The sequence below is a fragment of the Marmota monax genome, unplaced genomic scaffold (assembly GCF_021218885.2).
Source record: "Marmota monax isolate L192 unplaced genomic scaffold, Marmota_monax_Labrador192_F-V1.1 WCK01_AAM20220418_F8-fsc00004, whole genome shotgun sequence".
Taxonomy (NCBI): Eukaryota; Metazoa; Chordata; class Mammalia; order Rodentia; family Sciuridae; genus Marmota; species Marmota monax.
In genome coordinates, this window is record NW_026692881.1 from 27,248,333 (window position 1) to 27,270,880 (window position 22,548).

At 42.0% G+C, this 22,548-nt stretch overlaps 1 protein-coding gene across 6 annotated transcripts in view; it reads left to right on the top strand.

The window, feature by feature from the left end:
- The window catches only part of Vti1a (vesicle transport through interaction with t-SNAREs 1A), a 343,300-nt gene that overhangs the window by 278,021 nt on the left and 42,731 nt on the right, over positions 1-22,548 (top strand). The gene's annotated exons all lie outside the window — the stretch shown is intronic.

Consider the following 22,548-nt stretch of genomic DNA (forward strand, 5'->3'; position numbering starts at 1 on the left):
TGAAAGGATAACTCGAAGGTCTTGTCCACTGCATTTCTGTTGCTCTCACTCGTTCTGACCTTTGTGCAATTTGAGAAATCTTTGAAAATGCAGAAAGTATGATTCTTCTTTGGGGGGAATATGCTTTAAATAAATGTATCTTCTCCCTGCTTCGGCTGTTGGGGTTTCAGAAAACCCGTTTGTCTTAGGTAGATGAACAGCTTTCAGACTCAGTGTCCCTCCTCTTGAGAAACCATGGGCTATTTTCTGTATTACTCTATCCCAGTACAGTATTGGGAAGAAAGGACCCTGGTGCCTGGTTGGTGACCTGCTGTTTACCTTAAAACCCACCACATGGGGGTTCTGATGCTCAGCTGTCTCTTGGGTACACCTCAGGCTTCTTTTAGGTCCCTTGGGTTCCTTACATGGACTTTTCTTTTTCCAATTGCCCTTTTTTTGTAAGATAGAGTTCTATGGTTTATAGACTCTGAAACCACGTTGTATAAATCAAGTCAGACAAAACCTAATTTTATGTGTATTTTACATAAAATTTCTCACAAATTAAATCAGAGCTATTTATACATTGGGAAAATCATTTTTAAGGGATAAAATGATATAAAACAGTTGCTGCCCTCAGAAGATGGTGATATATGGACGTTGTGCACATAATACACAGAATTGCAATAGATTGTCAGCTCTTAGACTCAACAACTTATTTTTACAAAAAGAATTCCTTGGACTGGGTTATAGCTCAGTGGAAGAGCCCTTGCCTTACACGCGTGAGGCACTGGGTTTGATCCTTAGCACCACATAAAAAAATAAATAAATAATAAAGATATTGTGTCCATCTACAACTAAAAAAAATTTTAAATAGTTATAAAAAATGAATTCCTTTGCCAGGTTTGTATACATGAGAGAAATAACCAAGAAAATTCTCTCTTTTGAGTTCAATAATAATAATAGAGCCCTTAATCCCCAAAGCAGAAAGAACACATGTCCCCAAGTCACTTTGCTCAACTCTGGAAAGGGATTTCGTCTGGTTTGGGTTTGGGTCTTTTCCCAAAGGTGCTTTTCTCAAGAGTAGTGGACTGTATGCAAATCCTTGAAAGAGTTTATTGTGTTTAAAAAGTGGACATTTTCCCACTAGGGTAATTGTTTGCTCTTGAGAAGAAACCTATAATTACTGTTATCTAATGGTCTTTTAGCTTGCAAGGTGCACTACTGGCAAAGAATTTTTTTCATCATTTTTTTCATTGCCCATTCAGAGGTACAATTTGGTGCTGAGAATTAGCTGTGTTCCCCTGGAATGGGAAAAAAGACTGCAAAGACAAAAGTAGACTCTCCCCACCCCCAGGTCTATGTTCTGCCTGCCCAGAGTGGGAGTAGCCAGGAGAAAAGTAGGATCATTCTCTGTGAATATATTTATATGAAAAGAATTTTAAATTTCTTTCTCTCCGTGGATAGGAAGGCCTCGATTTCGGCCTACATCCATGACTTTGTGGGGCTTATAAAAGAAAGAAAAGCCTCCTAGGAAGAAACCCTTTAGGTCACAGTGAATCAAACCGTCAGAGAATTTCCAAGCATCCTTTCCACAGACAAGCCTGAAATTGTAAGAACATTGTATACAGCACAAGCAGGAATCTAGGGGCCTGGGAGGGACCTCACTGCAATTGGGTGTGGCCCCTGGCTCTCTAGTAGCATGTGAGCTGGACCACCAAATCAGGCTGGCATTGTTTGTGACATTGCACTTCTGCATAAAGAAGGAAACTTTGCAAAAACATTGAGCCCAAAGTAAGAATGTAGATGTTCCTTGAGAGGGGACAAATAATGGGGAAGAGACTGTTTACTTCTCAGGAAGTTATGAAATCTCATATGTAAAAATATAGTTATATTTTTGTTATTACTTGATGTAACACTCGAGGAACCTAGCCTAAGCCAGCTGTGATTCTCAAGCTACCCTGTTCATTAAAATTCCCCTCTTTCAGTTCCAACTTCTTTCTACCATTACTGATGATCGTCTGGCCCATTGTCCCTTGATTTATTCTGTATATAATTCTGGAATGTGCCTGTTTAAGTACTCCCAGAAAGGTTCTTTATAATAGCATATTTTATATCTTTAAGAGTAGATGTTTAGGGCTGGGGTTGAGGTTCAGGGGTAGCGTGCTTGCCTAGCATGCATGAGGCACTGGGTTCGGTTCTCAGCACCACATATAAATAAATAAAATAAAGGTCCATTGACAATTAAAAAACACTTAAAAAAAAAAAAGACTAGAAGTTCAATGTACAATTCTAGAGAATCCTGAAAAGTACCAAGAAAAAGGACATGTCACAATAATTCCGTCTACTATACATGGTGTCATTTTTTGGACTTCAGATATATAGAGCCGTTTTTAAGCATTCAAGCTAATTCTGCAGATACCAAGAGCTGTAGGAAATCACTTAAGATGGAAGATCCAAGGTGTCTAGACCCTGTGCTTGAGGACCAAAGCCATGTCTTCTCTCAGTCCCCTGCAGCTGGCCCCGGGCGTGCAGGCAGGGAACACCCTGCAAGTGCAGCATCCACAAACCTGGGTTTCAGAGGAGGAGGAAGGCAACAATCTAGAATGGTTTAGGAAAAGGACACACCATAATACTTTCCTCAAATAGAAACTATAAGATCTGTTTCTCAACTATGACCTTTTTCTGGAAATATCAAAAATGTGTTCATAAGAAAGATTTGGGGGCCTGGGCTCCAAGAGAAGGTTTCCCAGACTCTGTTCAGAGATGAGTTGACTTATCTCTGGGAAGAGGCCATTTTCTGCCAAGGCTGGGGCCACATGACCTTCTGCAGTGCTTGATTTGAAGTGCAGTGTGATGTGAAGGATAGTGAGGGCCAGGAACACTGGCTATGCAGATCCTGCTAGCCCACCAGGGCCTGTGCATGGACCGAATGTCCCTGCACAGAACAGTGCCCATAAACAGATTACAGAACCGCCATTTGTTAATCCCAAAACTGTTTTCAGTCATTTAATTAGAAAATTCATCTTATTTTGCCTCCAGGCCCTGTAGCCTTATTGCATTTGCACATATTTCAAAATGTTTCAAGTACTGACCAGATAGCATTAATGACTATATTAGATAGGCAAACGCTTTTAAACAAAAAATAATAAACATACTTGTGTATATATATATAAAAAAAATGTTAATTCCGTCTGGAGCCAAACAGGTAATTTTCCCTTCAGCATTTTCTCAGTCAACTAAGACAGGTTGGCCTGGGAGTGCAGTCAGCCTGTCTGCAGCCTGGCCTGACTTGCATACCAGGGCCCGAGTTTCTTCAGAAACAGACAGCGAGATGATCTGATTGGCTCGCAGCCAGAGCATGCTCACAAGGGCCTCTTTGATGAAAGGGTTCTTGGTAAGTACTGTACCAAAAGCAGCCTGCCACCCTCCTTTCAAAGATACCCATTTAGAGTAATTCCCAGAAAGGGAAAAAAACAGCGAGAAAAAGAGAGGGTGGGGGAAGGCAAGGGAGAAAGGGCTGAAGTACGGGATTACCGCAAGAATAATTACGCTCCCTGGCAGAAGGAAGGGGGAGAAGTTATTACAAGCAAACTGCTGGATGTTGAAGTAGCCGGTTGGCAACTCTGCAAGAACATAAGGAATGTGCAATTAAGCTCATTAAAACATCATCATTATGCTTATCAATCTTTTTCCAAAAGAGGTGGGGTGGAGCAGTGTGTTACAGCACGACTGCTTTTGCAGATAAGGATCCGGGGCTATCTCAGTTGCTTCTCTCAGCAAATAAAATCAGCGAGTCGGTTCCAGACAGCATTTACAGTTAGGCAGGAGTCGCACCTGAACTCTAGGGGAAGCATGTGCAGGAGGCTGGCTCTGCTCAGTGGGCATGCTTCCTTTTGACGTGATCCCCTCAGAAAAGCAAGCCTTTATTAAGCACCTCTGATATGCCCAACACTAGTGTTCAAGAAAATTCAGAAATCCTGTGTGTGACATGAGCCCCACCTTATAGGCACCGTTAGCTTAGTTGGGGAGGAGAGACCTAACCATTCATTCATTCGTGCAACCAATATTTATTGAGAAGCAGCCAAGTGTAGGCTCCCTGCTAGATGCTGTGGGTACGAGCGTGACCAAGAGGGACAGGGCCCCCTCCCTCACCATCTAGCAGGGAGGCAGTCAGAGCACAGCTTCAATGATGCAGAATCGCTACATGATGAGAGCTGGGAGGGGCAAGGTCAAGGTGCAGCAAGAGCATGGGTGGGAGGGTAGGGTCATTACTGACATACAACTTGACCATTTTCCAACTTGCTCCTAGAGGAAAAGCAGCATCTCTCTTTTGCTTTGGTTTTTATTCTTGCTTTGTTGCTACATTTTTAATGACATTTTTAATAAGAAAATTGTGTTTCTTGGTGAAAATCAGTCACATACAGAAAAAAAGAGAAAGAAAATAAAAATCATATGTAATCTGACCACCCAAAAGTACCCACTCAAACATTCAGATATATTTCCTTCCAATCTTTTGTTTTCGCTCTTTACAAAATCATATAAATAGAATTATTGTTTACTTGTTCCACTTGACATAATGTGAACATTTTCCATATCATTAAATATGCTTCAACCATTGTTTAGAATGTCTGCACAGTTTAACCAGCCTGTGTGTCTGTATGTGTATGCATACACACATGTGCATGCACACACGCGTAGAATCAAACCCAGGGCCTCATACATGCTAAGGACATGCCCCACCACTGAGCACATCCCCAGCTCAAGTTTAGTCTTACATTGCTGGATATTTTGTTTGTTTACAGTTTTTTACCATCATAAATAACATTACTCTAAATATCTTTATATGTAAGAACAATCGCTTATATGTAAATAGCATTCATGCAATACTTACTGTAAAATTTTAAAAAGCTACATAATGCAACACAAAGTACAGCTGTGAGACGGCACTTTAACTGAACAAATCTGGAGACCAGGGAGTTCCCTGGGAATTAGCAGAATGGGGGCCCGGGCTTGAGCCAGGCAGTCCAACCTTTAGTCCTATGATACCAGGATTGCTAAACACCCCTAGCCTGCGCTCTCTCCTGAGCATCTGTAAGGAGCACCTTTTTCTCCACCAGCTCAGTCCTGGCATCTTCCATCACCACATCTACTGCACATCTCAAGTTCAAGTTCAGTTATCTGCAAATATTTCACCTGGGTACAGATTTAAAAGACAGTTTCCTGGCCCCCATCCCAGACCTGCTCAGTCAAAACCTGTGGGGCAGGATCCAGCCATCTGCATTTTTAAAATATACCTCAAGGCGATTCCAGGGCAAGGTGTGCAGGACCCAGTATTGCAAGAGGAAGTGCTGGTCACAGCCACAATGCTGGACATACAGTGGGCCAGAGCAAGAGAGTGGGAGTAGAGGTGTTGCTAAAACCTTGGCCTGCCCTTCCCACTGTGGCCTTGGTCCCATGCTTTGCTTACTAAGTCTGCTTCCTCTAAAGGAAAATAATAATAGAAGAGCCCTCAGGGAGGAGTTGTGAACATCGAATGAGGGGCCACTTTTTAATAAATGTTTTTGGTAGTTGTTAGTTCTCATCATTCCTATATGCCATTTCTCTCTAAAACATGAGAGCACAGGGCATCTCCCTTGGCCTTGCATCTGGGCTGCAGCTGAGCACACAAGTGAGTCCCTGTTTTGTGAAAGTGGTCTCAGAGATAGGTCTCCTGCCAGGTCCCCTCCCAAGCGTTCCATTCCGCCCCCCTTGCCAACCCCCAGAGAGGAGCTGTACAGTGGCATCTGATTGGTAGAAATGCATCCTTGGTTGGGAGCCAAGTTAAGCTAAGGTGGGAGGGAGACTGATGTGGAGAGGTGTGACCTGAGAAACACCAGGACCCTCAGGGCTGGAGGAAGCAGCTTGAACTTCCATTCCTGGTTTGATCAAGCTAGTGTAAAAATGGACCCCAAAGATCTTCAGATGGAAAACTAGGTTTTAGATTTCACTTATTAGCTATGGTTAAAGCCAAATGCTCATTCAACTCAAATCGTACGGGTGGATCACTTTCCTCCCACTGTTGAAGTCTGGTGTTTTGAGCTGCTGATAAACTTCATAAATCCATTTCTGATTCGCCGAGTGTATTAAGTTCACATGCACTGCCAAACCTATGTTCAGTGACACTGCGTTAGAAAGTATTTTTGTTGGAAACAGACAACAGACACAGTTCAGCTGCAAAGCACTTCTCCAAAAGATGACTTGTTTCTCCTGTCTTAAGATTGCAAAGAGTCATTTGCTTTCAGGGAATCCTCCTGGTCAACCGTAACACCTGCACAAGGTATGAAGGAATTTTATTTTATTGTTCAAGGAACTTCATGCTTCTCAACGCCCCCAGAAGGTCCCATCTGTCCCTGCCCATCCCCTTCCTCTAGTACCCATGCCACAAATGGCCCAGTTTCCTCACTGTTCCTGCACTCCCAGGCAGCCTAGGTCAGAAAACTCAGGGTGCCTGGGGTCCGATAACCCCACTGTTCTGAGAGCACATGGTGACTGAAGTAGATGCTGCAGTCAAGCAAACCAACCAAAATGAAGTGGCGGCACAGCTCAGATGAGAACTGCACGGGCAGTATTGGAGCCTGGGTTGCAGAGAGCCAGAAATAAAGAGGAGAGACCTTGACAATTCAAATGAGTGAAACACATGAGTGTCTGCACAGAGAAAGAAAATCTAGGGAGGTGAAACAGGTGTTTGGACAATTTCAAACTAACCTGTTCTATTCTAAAACATGGTGTTAAGTCTCCTCACTAGGACACATGTGTGTGATATGTGGATTACCCGTGTGTGTGTGCTGGGGTGGGGACAGAAATGAGATTTTAAGAAAAACCAAAAAGTGGGGAAAATCCAAATGTCTGATAATCCATGTTCTTAAGCTTGTATTCCATTTAAGAATGCAGAAATAGGCCATAAAACCCTTCCTTGTCTGTCCGCTTCTATTTTAGTGGTAAGTGAACCAATTATGTATGTGAGTTTTAAGGGGTTTTTTTTTTAGTTATTATTTTTTATTTTGAGTTAGGGTCTTGCTGTGTTCCTGGGCTGGGCTCAAACTCACCATTCTCCATCCCGAGCCTCCCCATCTTTTTTAAAGTCAAGAAAAAAATTAAATCCACCTCTTACTCAGGCCTATGCACACCATTACTGTATGGGGAATCGGCTGCTTTTTAACAAAGTGATGGCGAGATCTTTGCTCTTCTGTAAGGTGAAAAAGTAGAAAGTCACAATGCCGTGCCCAGGTTTACTGAAGCGACCACCCGGAGACTGTGCAGGGCTTATCTCTTCGTGTGATCAGCGTGGCCCTCTTAAATAGAGCTGTCTTAAAAACACAGATCCACTGGTAAGAAAGGTTTTAATTTCAGTCTAACAGCTTTAGGATTACCCCCAAGACAATATCATCAGGCTTTTGTACAAACAAGGAGCTTATACAGAACTCCCATTATTACAGTGGCCTGGGGGTGGGGTGGGGGGGGGGGCTTGTTTGGCTGATTGAGTTATGATTGTATGGGAACAAATAAAGGCTTTCTTTTCTTAAACATAACGGTTATGTCTTACTCTCACTAATAATGCCACATTTTCTTTAAAAAAATATTTACACAGCCCAATGTTATTCTTAATGTCAACGCAATGTGTTACCTCTAGGTTGAAATCCAGTTTTAATCCTATAAGCTAGAAAAATAAGCTCAGTGCTACACAATTGAGTTTAGAAATTGTTCATTCTCTTGCTTTATTTCCTACCAGCATTTGGTCTCTCCTTGCGTCTTTCCCTCCTCCTCCTCCTCCTCCTTCCCCACCCTCTCCACATGCACACATGCAACAGTCTAGTTATTATAAGAAACTTTCTTATTCGTTTTCTGAATATCAACTCTGTGATCTCAGGGAACTCTTAGTGTGAATGCTCTACTCTTCCTGGCCCGGACAGTATTGTATTTTCTCCTGCTTTCCTTTCCAGAGAAGTTCAGTGGCTATTCGCTGACAGTTTGCACTGGGTATATTACAGTTTTAGATTTTATTTTTGTCTTTCTTAAATAAATGGATTGGGAAGTTCCAGAGCTATAGATATGTGCTTCCAGCTGAGGGGTGGCCAAGCACTGTCCTAAGAATGCTTTGCAGGTCCTATTTCTTGCAGCTGCGAGGGTTACAGCCACCTTCTGTGCAGTTGGCTCACAGGAATGTTGGAATCAGTGTCCCAGAGGTACCTCTATAGCTACAGGGTCTGAAAAGTGGGTCCCAAAAGACTTCAACAGTGAAATCAGAGGTGAAGTTGACAAAACTAGGCTGAGAACTCTTTTTTTCCCTGAATGGAAAGCAGAGCGCAGTCCAGAAACAGGACAAGAGAGATTCCTACCAATTGGAATGGGAGCTATAGTTAAGTCTTCTTAAAATGAATTTGAAATGACTTTGGCCCGGTATTAGGAACTGGGTGCTTTTTGAGTTTGCCAAATCCATCTTTAAATGTAGATAGGCCCTGCAAGTGTATTTGAGCAGGAGATTTGAATTAGGATGTTATAACTTCAACGGGACTAATTTTAATCAGCTAATTTGGCATTTAAAAAGGACTATGGGTCATTGTAATTATGCAAGGGATATGCAGTCATTAGCTTCTATATTCCAATCTCTCATTAATATCTACCCGGAAGAGAGTTGTTGAAGATGAGGCTATCACTATTGCCTGAAAAATGAAAAAAAAATTTCACTTAAAATTGTGGCTCATTTTGCTTTCTAGTTGCCTCCAGAATTGATTTAAGTACAGGGTTCAGGCAATAGTTCTCTTTAGGTGACAGGGCCACATTTCACACACATGGAAAGGACCAAGACATTTAAATCTCAGTGATCCAGCCCAGCCTCACCAAAAGATCTAGGGCAAGGCTAGTTTAAAGGAGTGATTCTAAGAGTCGTAGCTAGAGGATGTTTTTGCATAGCCTCAGTTCCTGCCTTTAGGCATTGAAAACTCTGTACCCTGACATCCCTTGCCACTTGGCACCAGGTTTAGAAACCCATTAGCAGTGCCAGTTTGGTGCATAGAGAATCAGTGACTGAGCATGTGGCCCCTTGGTAGTCTTAGAATGTACCATTAGCCACTGTCACAAACCTCACACCAAGCATAATTTTACACGCCCACCTGTGCCAAGCGATGAGGCTGAAATGAGCTCTTTTTCTGCATGTTTGTGCTAAAAGCCTGTCACCCTGCCTTGTTGTGCTGAGAAGTGAATTTAATGGCTTAGTGTCTGTGGGAACACTGCTTCTCCAAGTTATAAGACGGTACAGCCCTGTGTTTGGGAGTTTTGAGTATGACATTGATACAAATTCTCTTTATTTACAACTTTCTATGCTTAAACTTCATCTCAATATAGCTCTCCGGTACTAATTAAACTAGGCCACAAGGTCATTGAGGCCTTCGACCTTCAACCTCACCCTTTTACTACCTTCTGCATGTGACACCAAGAATGTGTATTCAGATGCCAGCACGTTGACCTTTACAGCCATCACGTAATCTCCATAGGTTTTTCCATTTGACTCATGTCACGGCACTCTCTCTGGAAAACGGCGCCAAGGATGTGTATGGTTTCAGGGAGAGGAAAAGAGAGAATTAGAAGGAAGGATTTTAAATAGTTGCAATTATGCCTGCAATGACAGTGTTTCTGCCATCCCGGGGAGTTACTTAGAAGCTCCCAATAGACTGATGCCCAACCTGCAGCAATGGAGATTTTTGCTCCCCACCATGGGCACAGAACCTTCTAGAATTCTTAGTTGAGGCTAGGGATTTTTCCTCTTCTGTGACAGCAATTCTTGGATGCAGTTTGCATGCTTGCTATCAGTAACCAGCTACTTAATCCCAGTCAGTGCCTGCAGTACTTGATGTATCAGTCACCGAGCCAGCTGCAGGCAATTCTTTTTTTTTTTTTTTTATTTTTTATTGTGGGTTGTTGAAAACATTACAAATTTCTTGACATATCATATTCCACACTTTGATTCTAGTGGGTTATGAACTCCCACCTTCACCCCATACACAGATTGCAGATTCACATCAGTTACACATCCATTGATTTACAAATTGCCATACTAGTGTCTGTTGTGCTCCGCTGCCTTTCCCATCATCCCCCCTCCCCCCTCCCCACCTCTCCCCTCCCCTCCCCTCCTCTCTCTCTACCCCCTCCACTGTATAACCCTGAGGGTCTCCTTCCATTTCCATGCAATTTCCCTTCTCTCTCCCTTTCCCTCCCACCTCTCATCCCTGTTAAATGTTAATCTTCTTCTCCTGCTCTTCAGCCCTACTCTGTTCTTAGTTACTCTCCTTATATCAAAGAAGACATTTGGCATTTGTTTTTTAGGGATTGGCTAGCTTCACTTAGCATAATCTGCTCTAATGCCATCCATTTCCCTGCAAATTCTATGATTTTGTCATTTTTTAATGCAGAGTAATACTCCATTGTGTATAAATGCCACATTTTTTTTATCCATTCGTCTAATGAAGGGCATCTAGGTTGGTTCCACAGTCTTGCTATTGTGAATTGTGCTGCTATGAACATCGATGTAGCAGTGTCCCTGTAGCATGCTCTTTTTAGGTCTTTAGGGAATAGACCAAGAAGGGGAATAGCTGGGTCAAATGGTGGCTCCATTCCCAGCTTTCCAAGAAATCTCCATACTGCTTTCCAAATTGGCTGCACCAATCTGCAGTCCCACCAGCAATGTACAAGTGTACCCTTTTCCCCACATCCTCACCAGCACTTGTTGTTGTTTGACTTCATAATGGCTGCCAATCTTACTGGAGTGAGATGGTATCTTAGGGTGGTTTTGATTTGCATTTCTCTGACAGCTAGAGATGGTGAGCATTTTTTCATGTACTTGTTGATTGACTGTATGTCCTCCTCTGAGAAGTGTCTGTTCAGGTCCTTGGCCCATTTGTTGATTGGGTTGTTTGTTCTCTTATTGTCTAATTTTTTGAGTTCTTTGTATACTCTGGATATTAGGGCTCTATCTGAAGTGTGAGGAGTAAAGATTTGTTCCCAGGGTGTAGGCTCCCTATTTACCTCTCTTATTGTTTCTTTTGCTGAGAAAAAACTTTTTAGTTTGAGTAAGTCCCATTTGTTGATTCTAGTTATTAACTTTTGTGCCATGGGTGTCCTATTGAGGAATTTGGAGCCCGACCCCACCGAATGTAGATCGAGGCCAACTTTTTCTTCTATCAGACGGCGCGTCTCTGATTTGATATCAAGCTCCTTGATCCATTTTGAATTCACTTTTGTGCATGGCGAGAGAAAGGGATTCAGTTTCATTTTGTTGCATATGGATTTCCGGTTTTCCCAGCACCATTTGTTGAAGATGCTATCCTTCCTCCATTGCATGCTTTTAGCCCCTTTATCAAATATAAGATAGTTGTAGTTTTGTGGATTGGTTTCTGTGTCCTCTATTCTGTACCATTGGTCCACCCGCCTGTTTTGGTACCAGTACCATGCTGTTTTTGTTACTATTGCTCTGTAGTATAGTTTGAAGTCTGGTATCGCTATACCGCCTGATTCACACTTCCTGCTTAGCATTGTTTTTGCTATTCTGGGTCTTTTATTTTTCCATATGAATTTCATGATTGCTTTCTCTATTTCTACAAGAAATGCCTTTGGGATTTTGATTGGCATTGCATTAAACCTATAGAGAACTTTTGGTAATATCGCCATTTTGATGATGTTAGTTCTGCCTATCCATGAACAGGGTATATTTTTCCATCTTCTAAGATCTTCTTCTATTTCTCTCTTTAGGGTTCTGTAGTTTTCATTGTATAAGTCTTTTACCTCTTTTGTTAGGTTGATTCCCAAGTATTTTATTTTTTTTGAAGATATTGTGAATGGAGTGGTTGTCCTCATTTCCATTTCAGAGGATTTGTCACTGATATACAGGAATGCCTTTGATTTATGCGTGTTGATTTTATATCCTGCCACTTTGCTGAATTCATTTATTAGCTCTATTAGTTTCTTTGTAGAGCCTTTTGGGTCTGCTAGGTATAGAATCATATCATCTGCAAATAGTGATAATTTAAGTTCTTCTTTTCCTATTTTTATGCCTTTAATTTCTTTCGTCTGTCTAATTGCTCTGGCCAGTGTTTCGAGAACTATGTTGAAGAGAAGTGGAGAGAGAGGGCATCCCTGTCTTGTTCCAGATTTTAGAGGGAATGCCTTCAATTTTTCTCCATTCAGAATGATGCTAGCCTGAGGCTTAGCATAGATTGCTTTTACAATATTGAGGTATGTTCCTGTTATCCCTAGTTTTTCTAGAGTTTTGAACATAAAGGGATGCTGTACTTTGTCGAATGCTTTTTCCGCATCTATCGAGATGATCATATGGTTCTTATTTTTAAGTCTATTGATGTGGTGAATAACATTTATTGATTTCCGTATATTGAACCAGCCTTGCATCCCAGGGATGAATCCTACTTGATCATGGTGTACAATTTTTTTGATATGTTTTTGTATCCGATTCGCCAGAATTTTATTGAGGATTTTTGCATCTAGGTTCATTAGAGATATTGGTCTGTAGTTTTCTTTCTTTGAAGTGTCTTTGTCTGGTTTAGGTATCAGGGTGATGTTGGCCTCATAGAATGAATTTGGAAGTTCTCCCTCTTTTTCTATTTCCTGAAGTAGCTTGAAAAGTATTGGCATTAGTTCTTCTTTAAAGGTTTTGTAAAATTCTGCTGTATACCCATCCGGTCCTGGGCTTTTCTTATTTGGTAGTCTTTTTATGGTTTCTTCTATTTCCTCAATTGATATTGGTCTGTTTAGGTTTTCTATATCCTCCTGACTCAATCTGGGCAGATCATATGACTTAAGAAATTTATCTATGCCTTCACTATCTTCTAATTTATTGGAGTATAAGGATTCAAAATAGTTTTTGATTATCTTCTGTATTTCTGAAGTGTCTGTTGTGATATTGCCTTTTTCATCCCGTATGCTAGTAATTTGAGTTCTCTCTCTTCTTCTCTTCGCTAGCATCGCTAAGGGTCTGTCGATTTTGTTTATTTTTTCAAAGAACCAACTTTTAGTTTTGTCAATTTTTTCAATTGTTTCTTTTGTTTCAATTTCATTAATTTCAGCTCTGATTTTAATTATTTCTTGCCTTCTACTTCTTTTGCTGTTGTTTTGCTCTTCTTTTTCAAGGATTTTGAGATGAAGTATGCGATCATTTATTTGTTGGTTTTTTCTTTTTTTAAGGAATGAACTCCAAGCAATGAATTTTCCTCTTAGAACTGCTTTAAATGTGTCCCATAGATTCGGATATGTTGTGTCTGTGTTTTCATTTATCTCTAAGAATTTTTTAATTTCCTCCTTGATGTCTTCTATAACCCATTGATCATTCAGTAACCTATTGTTCATTCTCCAAGTGATGTATGCTTTTTCCTTCCTTCTTTTATCGTTGATTTTCAGTTTCATTCCATTATGATCAGATAAGATGCATGGTATTATCTCTACTTCTTTATATTTTCTAAGAGTTGCCCTGTGACATAATATATGATCTATTTTTGAGAAGGATCCATGTGCTGCTGAGAAAAAAGTATAACTGCTTGATGTTGGGTGGTATACTCTATATATGTCAATTAAGTCTAGGTTATTAATTGTGTTATTGAGTTCTATAGTTTCCTTATTCAACTTTTGTTTGGAAGATCTGTCCAGTGGCGAGAGAGGTGTGTTGAAGTCTCCCATGATTATCGTATGGTGGTCTATTAGACTCTTGAACTTGAGAAGAGTTTGTTTGACGAACATAGCTGCACCATTGTTTGGGGCATAAATATTTATGATTGTTATGTCTTGTTGGTGTATGGTTCCCTTAAGCAGTATGTAGTGTCCCTCTTTATCCCTTTTGATTAACTTTGGCTTGAAATCTATTTTATTTGATATGAGTATGGACACTCCTGCTTGTTTCCGAAGTCCATATGAGTGATATGATTTTTCCCAACCTTTCACCTTCAGCCTATGTATGTCTTTTCCTATCAAATGTGTCTCCTGTAGGCAGCATATTGTTGGGTCTTGCTTTGTGATCCATTCTACTAGCCTGTGTCTCTTAATTGGTGAGTTTAAGCCATTAACATTTAGGGTTATTATTGAGATATGGGTTGTTCTTCCAGCCATATTTGTTTATTTCTGTTACTAAACATGGTTTGTTTTCCTCTTTGATTTCCCCCCCCTTTACTGTCCTACCTCCCACTGTTGGTTTTCATTGTTATTTTCCATTTCCTCTTCCTGTAATGTTTTGCCAAGGATGTTTTGAAGAGATGGTTTTCTAGCTGCGAATTCTTTAAACTTTTGTTTATCGTGGAAGGTTTTAATTTCATCTTCCATCCTGAAGCTTAATTTCGCTGGATACACAATTCTTGGTTGGAACCCATTTTCTTTCAGTGTTTGAAATATGTTATTCCAGGATCTTCTAGCTTTCAGAGTCTGTTTTGAAAGATCAGCTGTTATCCTGATTGGCTTACCCCTAAATGTAATCTGCTTCCTTTCTCTTGTAGCTTTTAAAATTCTCTCCTTATTCTGTATGTTGGGCATCTTCATTATAATGTGTCTAGGTGTGGATCTCTTATGATTTTGCACATTTGGCGTCCTGTAGGCTTCTAGGATTTGGGATTCTGTCTCATTCTTCAAGTCTGGGAAGTTTTCTCGTATTATTTCATTGAATAGACTGCTCATTCCTTTGGTTTGGAGCTCTGTACCTTCCTGTATCCCAATGACTCTTAAGTTTGGTCTCTTAATGTTATCCCATATTTCTTGGATGTTCTGCTCATGGTTTCTTAACAGTCTTGCTGAGCTGCTATGTTCTTTTCCAGTTGAAATACTTTGTCTTCATTGTCTGATGTTCTATCTTCTAAGTGTTCTACTCTGCTGGTAGTATTCTCCATTGAGTTTTTAAGTTGGTTTATTGCTTCCTGCATTTCTAGGATTTCTGTTTGTTTGTTTTTTATAACCTCTATCTCCCTGTATAGTTGATCCTTTGCTTCCTGGATTTGTTTGCGTAATTCATTGTCGAAGTGATCTTTCATTGTCTGATTTTGCTGTCTAATGTCTTCCTTGATACTCCAGATCATCTGAAGCATGTATATCCTGAATTCTTTATCTGACATTCCATCTGCTGCAGCTGTTACCTCTTCTAAAGTTGCGTTGACCTGCATTGCTTGTGGTCCTTTCTTTCCTTGTCTTTTCATACTGCTTGCATATCTTTCCTGCAGGCGCGGGCGGCGGCTCTGCTCTCTCCTTATTCCAATTGGGGTGTCGTGGCTACCATGCCGGCAGGTCACTGGGCCTGTTCTGGGCGCTGGCGGCGGCTCTGTTCTACCCCTACTCCAATTGGGGTGACGAGTGTACCACGCCGGCAGGCCACCGGGCCTGGTCCGCCGGTCGGTTGCAGGTTTGCCTACCCTGCAGGCGCGGGCGGTGGCTCTACTCTGCCCCTACTCCAAATGGGGTGACGTGTCTGTCGTACTGGCAGGCCACTGGGCCTGTCCCGCTGGTCGGTCGCAGATCTGCCCACCTTTCGGGCACAGGTGGCGGCTCTGCTCTGCCCCTACTCCAATTGGGGTGTCGTGACTACCCCATACAGGCAATTCTTGATTGTCTATGGGAATGGAGACAACTTGTGGCATGGTTAATCCAAATGAGTGAATAATGTAAGAGTCACATTTTGCAAATTATCTTAAGTTGGTTTTGTTTTTAGCAAGTACTTTCCCATCCTAGTTACATTTTGCTTAAGCTAAGCTTGGTGTTTAAAATGTTATTTTAATTTTTTACATTATTCAGAGTAATGCATTGAAAAAATAAGAAAAGTATAGGAAATTGGGAAGGAAAAAAACATCACCTATGTTCACACCATGAACTTTTCTTTAGCTGAATGTATCTCTAGACATTTTTCTTTGGATGTATGCATGTATAGATACACATGTTTTAAGGTGAGGGTTCTTTTTATTTTACTATTATAATCATTACTTCACATCACTTTATTCATCTAAACATCATTTTTGTTGAGGATGTGGTACTCAGTATTGTGAATGCAGTTTGCTTATATAAATCTCTATTGAATATTCACACATTATCTCAAAACTATATAGCTACTAACAGTGTTGTAATATACACTCTTGTGCATCCATACACCTGTGTGCACATGGACTAATATGACCTTATTGCTGACAACTAAGGGTGACATTGCTGGGTCATTTTGAATTTTTGAAACGGTGCCAAACTGCATTCCAGAAAAACTGCACAGACCCACATTCCTATAACAACAATTGTCCCCATGCCCTGGGTGGGTATTCTAATTTCATTTCATCTTTGCTAACCTGTTAAGTGAGGGGAAATGACACCCCCTTATTTTACTAGTTGAGGTTGAGCATGCTAAAATATTTACCACTCCTATTGCCTGCTTTATGAATTATTGGTTCATACTTTTAACCCATTTATTCTATTACAATATATTTGTCCTTTTAAATATTAGATTTGTTTACTTTTAATTTATTGAAAATGTCTTATTGAGCACTTATTATGGGCAAATACTGCTTGGTAATGGAGAAACAACAATGAACAAAAAATACATAATATCAGTCTAAGCATTTCTGCCCTTAGTATAGCCAAGGGGACAGACATGGATCAAGTCATCATGGCAAATTGAGAGTGATTGTGGGGAATCTCACAAAGGCGAGCATCATGGTGCAGAAGGACTAGACGTGAGTAATGCCCAGACTTCAACAGGCACCAGCATCTCCTAGAGGGCTTGTTTAAATAAATTGGAGCTTCTGATTCCTTAGGTCTGGGTGGGATCTGAGAATTTGCATTTCTATCTTGTCTGGATGATGCTGATGATGCTGGCCCACAGACCATATGTAAGAACCCTCTGGTGGAGGGACTTCACCTCCACAAGGAGGCTGAGGCAGGCCTTGGAAGAAGAGGTGCTTGAGCTGGGGTGAGAAGGCCTTCCAGAAGAAGCTGGGGAGAGAAGGTCTTCCTGCCCTAGAAAAGAGCTTGTGCAAGAGTCCTGTGGTGGGAGGGAGTGTGCAGAGGACAAGGGGCCCAGTCCAGCATGTCTGGAAGAGCAGGAGGAGAAGGAGAGTGTGATGTGAGATCAGGGCCAGACCTGGAGGTGGAGTATGACATACTGAGGAATGCTGAGGCATTTTGTCAAGTTTAAGCATGAAGGGAGACCTTGAGCGGTAAAGAAAATCTTTTGCAGAAAGAAACAAAAATAGAAGTTAAAAATTAACTACCACATAAGCAATGAATGCAGTATATAAACTGTATATAAATAATGAAAAGCTCCACAGATGGAGGCTAGTACTTAAGACAAAGATAACTATTACAGAATTGTTTATATTTTTGCCATTAAGATCTGGCTTATAAAATTAGGTTCGAGCATAATTTTAGGTTTAATTATTACAAAGAGGTTCTTGCTGCAGGTAGTTCTCACTTCCTGGTTTCTCTCAGGAACCTCACTGGAAGAGGAAACCATCACATTCAAATTAATAGTCAGTAGGAAAATCATGAAGCATATTCTCATTGAAAGGGAAAAAAAATTAGTGTACTTCAAAAAGAGAAAAATATTTGCTTCTAGTTAACAAAAAATGCTCGAGGGATCCTGACATCCATAAAACTAAAATGTCCCATTTGATCCCTACCGTAAGGAAGAGAGGAGGGGTGTTGGAAAACATGTTCTGTGTGCTGCTTCTTAAACCTTTTCCTTAGGCAGCTGGGAGAGGAAGAAACGGCCCAAATGTGCTAGTGTCCATAAGCATTTTAAAGACCTGTGAGACTGGCTTAGTGGCAGGTAAATTGGATGAGATGGAAGCCAAAGGTTTCTTTCTTTGAAACTGTGATGGGAAAAATGAAATCAGACAAGATCCACACCAGCTGTGATTTAGTGCGAAAGATGTAGCAATTTTGCATTCAGGTGTTAGTTCTTTAAATCTTGCTCCATATATATTAAATATCCTTCAAAGCAGAGTTTAAAAGCTACTAGTTTCTTAGCCATGTGAGTTTTAGTCTTTAAAAGGGAAATTATTTCCATCAGCTTCCTTATATGTGGCTTAAAATTGACTTTTCAATACACATCGAAATAATAATAGTAGTAACAATAGCTAATATTTATTAATTGCTTTGTTATAAGCCAAGAACTACACTAAGCTCTTTGAATATGTTGTTTTAATTCTTTCAATCATCTTTGGGTACAAATTTGTGTGTGTGTGTGTGTGTGTGTGTACAGTACATGGTGCTAGGGCTTGGACCCAGGGGTGCTCTGCCACTGAGCCACATCCCCCAGGCCTTTTATTATTGATACAGGGTCTCTCTAAATTGCTGAGGCTGGCCTTGAACTTGTGGTCTTCCTGCCTTATCATCCTCCTGCCTCAGCCTCCTGAATCCCTGGGATTACATGCATGTGCCTCTGCATCCAGTTGGAGTACACATTTTTCCATCTCCTATTATAGGTGGTAAAACAGAGGGCCACCTTCATGGGATTCTGGGATTTGCATTAGGTGGTCTAAGCTCAGAAACCATATCTTAAGCAGTTGATTCTTTTGCTCCCCCAAGTCCCTTCTTTACCTGGGGCAAACCCTAACTGTAGACTTATGCCTAAAAGAAAATAAGCACCTGTTCAGTGCTAAGTGTGAAGTAGAATCAGACAGATCGAAAGCACAAGTAGAGAAACAGTTCTAGTACATTGTGCACAGTATATTGTCCTCGTCCTAGAAACGTGCAGACATCAGCTAGCCGCATGGTGCACACAGACAGGGGAACCCCTGAGCGCAGGTCGGTCTGCTGAGGGCTTCCAGCGACCGGGGCTCCCCTGCCCTCTGCCTGCCTTCCCACCTCCCTGATTTTCTTCCCCCCTTCCTTTTGTCTGGTTTCCCTGTGTTCTCCCAGTTTTCTTAGTTACAGTGAAAAAGTAATAGTTTTTAAAATCATTTGAAAATCTGCAACATTTAATTAACTTATTTTAAGTACAAACTCCATGCAAGTTGCAGTGAGATAGTGGAAAACCCAGAATGATCTGGCCTCGGCCCCTTACCAGGATCAGTCTTTGTGTGTGTGTGTGTGTGTGTGTGTGTGACACTGAGCCCAGGGTACTTTCCCACTGACTGCATCCCTAGCTTGTTTTAATTTTTTTCTTTTTACAGGGTCTCCCTAAGTTACCCGGCCTAGTCTCAAACTTACAATCCTCCTCAGCCTCCCCAGTCACCGGGATTATAAGCATGTAGCACCACACCCAGCTCTCGGAGCAGTCTTGTCATTGGGCACCTTGGGGAAGTGACTTGCAGGTGTGTGGGTGACTTTTTGGTACTTTTCCTGAGTCTAGCAAAGGAGAAAGCAAATAGGGCAGCTGCAGGCATCTAGTGGAATGAGGACAGGTGTCTGCTGGGGCCTGTTGTCCCCCAGCATCTCATCATGCCTGTGCCACACCATGGGGACACGTGCCATAGCAGTGTCCAACATTCCTCCTCACTTGCATTCCCACCCCTTCCCTGGACTTCTGGGCCCCAGCCTCCCTCTCCACCGCCACCCCATGTGATAGGTGACCTCCAGGACCAGCCAGGCCTCCCTAGCCGCTCTGTCCCCATCCAGCATATCCCACATCCTATTTTGACCTGTGGTGACTTATAGTTCCCTGGCAGATATTTGAAAAGAGAATGAAGTGATTTCCATAATTAAAACAAATTGCTTGCCAAGTGTGAGGATCCATTGTTAGGGTATAATGGAATGATTTAGATGCTTTGTGAGACGCAGGGCTGGGGAAAGCCACTCTGCCACCCTGGAAATGTAATTACTGCTGTACAAAGCTCTTTCTGGAGAGGCTTGGGGCAAGGGAGCAGGACAGGGCAGTTGTCTCTGGAAGAAAGCTGGACACCAAAATAGAAGACTCTTGGCCTCGCAAGTGTGCCTTCTCAACTGAAGGCAGATGATGCAATCCCTGGAGCAACTGCTGGAGCCCGCCACATCTGGTATTCCCCAGGACCGCCCACCACGTTGCCAGGATATCGTTGTTTTTTTTGTTTTGTTTTTCTGGGTGTTTCTGTGCTCTTCTTCAGTCCGTTGTGGTTGTCTAACACCATAGAGAAAGCATCTTTAAAAATCAATTCCGATTTCAGAATAAAATGGTTGTGTCAAAAGGCACAACCACTAGAAAACAAAACAGTCCGTGCTCCTAGATGGGATCCTGGAACAGGGAAGGATGGGAGAGAGCAGAAAAGCACATTATGAAGATCACTAGACCAGGGCCCTGGATTCCGTGTGAGAACTGGGTCATGGTTGCATTTCCTGATTTGGTGAGTGTGTTAGGGTAAGGCAGAGGCGAGAGGTCTGCGCTGACTCTGGCGGGCCCCGTGCCATCAGTGTCTATGCAGCGAGAACAAATGGTAAAGCTTAAGGGCAAAATAATGGCAATCAGTGATGCGGTGGAGAGGATGGGAGCTCGCTCTATTATTCTTGCAGCTTTCCTGTTGTTTGAAATTATTTCAAAGTAAGAATTTTTTGAATATCACATTAGGAAGTAATTCCACCTTGTAGGACTGACAGTTACCCATTTCTGAAAAGAGAAAACTTGGGAGGGCTGGGAAACAGAAACATCGTGCACACTCCAAATCATTTTTGTGTGAAGTAGGGAAAGCTGAAAATCGCAGTTAAATATAATATATCCACATGATGAGAATCCAGATCAGCCCCAGCCTGCTGACTTCAGTGTGCAGAACCCAGGCCTTGGCCATACCAGAGCGCAGCCTGTGACTGACTCAGGGCCTCACTGTAAGGCTGACGGAGCTGGCGACTGAGCTGTGTGTGTGTGGGTGGGTGGGTGTGTAGTCTGTTTCCCCTGGGACAGTCAGGGAAGGCTATGCCATTTAATTCGCATGGTCTGTTCGCCCTCATTCTCGTAAGGAAGAAAGCAAGTTGATGTGGAGGTCAGTCCACTTGGAATGTTAGATGAAACCGTGGAATTTCCCTGTCTTCAAGCCATGGAAGACTTGCCAGCCTCAACCTCCTCCCTCATACCTGGGTGCCCACCCATCCGTGAGCCCAGGGTCCTGGACAAGGCGAAGCAGTGGGGAGATGCCCTCGGATGTCCCCCTTAGATCCTGTTCTGCATGTGATTTGAATCCAAAGTGGATTCACAAGGGCTTGCTGTTTGGCCTGGCACCAACCCCAGGTCCTGTTGCTCTGTGTAGGATCTGGAAAGATGTGTGGCAAGAGCCAGATGTCTTCCTGCAGTTTTACCTGTCTGTTGGAACACTGCAAAGTTCAGAACATGGCCTGGGAAAACATGCAGGAATCTGGGAGGATCAGTTTAGAGGTGGCTCACTCAGATCCCTGGGGAAGCAGGTGAGTCAGACAAGGCAAGAAGTGTCAAGGGAAACCAGAGAGTGTGCCCCACCAAGAGGCTCCTCAGAATCCATCCCATGGCTGCCTAGGGAAATGTGGGCCTGCTGGGGTCAGATCTGCCAGGTTTTCCAGAATGCCCACACTCTGCATTACAAATCTCTCATTTGTAAATGTTGGCAAGAATTTTTTAAAAAAATTTAAAACTGAGCAAGCCAAACCAACACATCTGCAAGCAAAATACGGCTGTGGGCTGCCAGCTGGCAACCTCTGATCTGATCCAGCCCACTCATGTTACGCATTTGACAATTTTCTTCCACAAACAGTTATTGGACTCCAACAGAGCACTGATACCCAGAGAGGGCAAGTGACTGGCCTAAGATCACACAGTAAGTTAGTAGCAGAGAAAGACATATTAACCATTTCAAAGTGCTAACTTTAGATAGTGTGTGTCCTGTTTGGCGCAAAAACAAAATTTGGCAAAAAGATGTAACTTCATGAACCAGAAAGATTAATTCCAAATGTTCTTTAAAAAGAAAAGTAATTCATGGTTAAATACCATTTGCCATTTTTATTGGTGCATTATAATTATATGTAATGGTGGGATTCATTATGCCATGTTTTATATGCATATTGACACCATAACACCCTATTTCTGTCACCTTTGTAGAAATACCTCCTTAAAACTCACCAAGTAGGTTTCTTTGCCATAAAGTGTTTTTCATAACTAAATAGGTTTAAAGATGAGCTTCAAAGTGTCAGCTGCAGGAAGAAATCATGCACTGTCTCGTTTTTAAATGACTTGTTTTAGAAATAAAGCAGATAGACAGGACCTTGCTCTAAAGAAGTTTCTAACGTCTCTCTAGAGACTTCTGGCTCTCCCAGGAACACTGTGGGTAGTTTATTTAAAACTACCAGGGATTGAACTGCAGGGCACTTAACCACTGGGCCACATCCCCTAGTCCTCTTTTATATTTTATTTAGAGACAGTGTCTTACTGAGTTGTTTAGGGCCTTGCTAAGTTGCTGAGGCTGGCATTGAACTTGCAGTCTTCCTGCCTCAGTCTCCCAAGCCACTGGGATCACAGGTGTGTGCCACCCCAGAGGAAACTAAGCTTCTGTGAGTACACGTGGTGCCACATCCAGCACAGTACCATGTGTAACAGATTCTGGAGGCAGGTAGACCTGGGTTCAAATGCAGACACTGCCATCC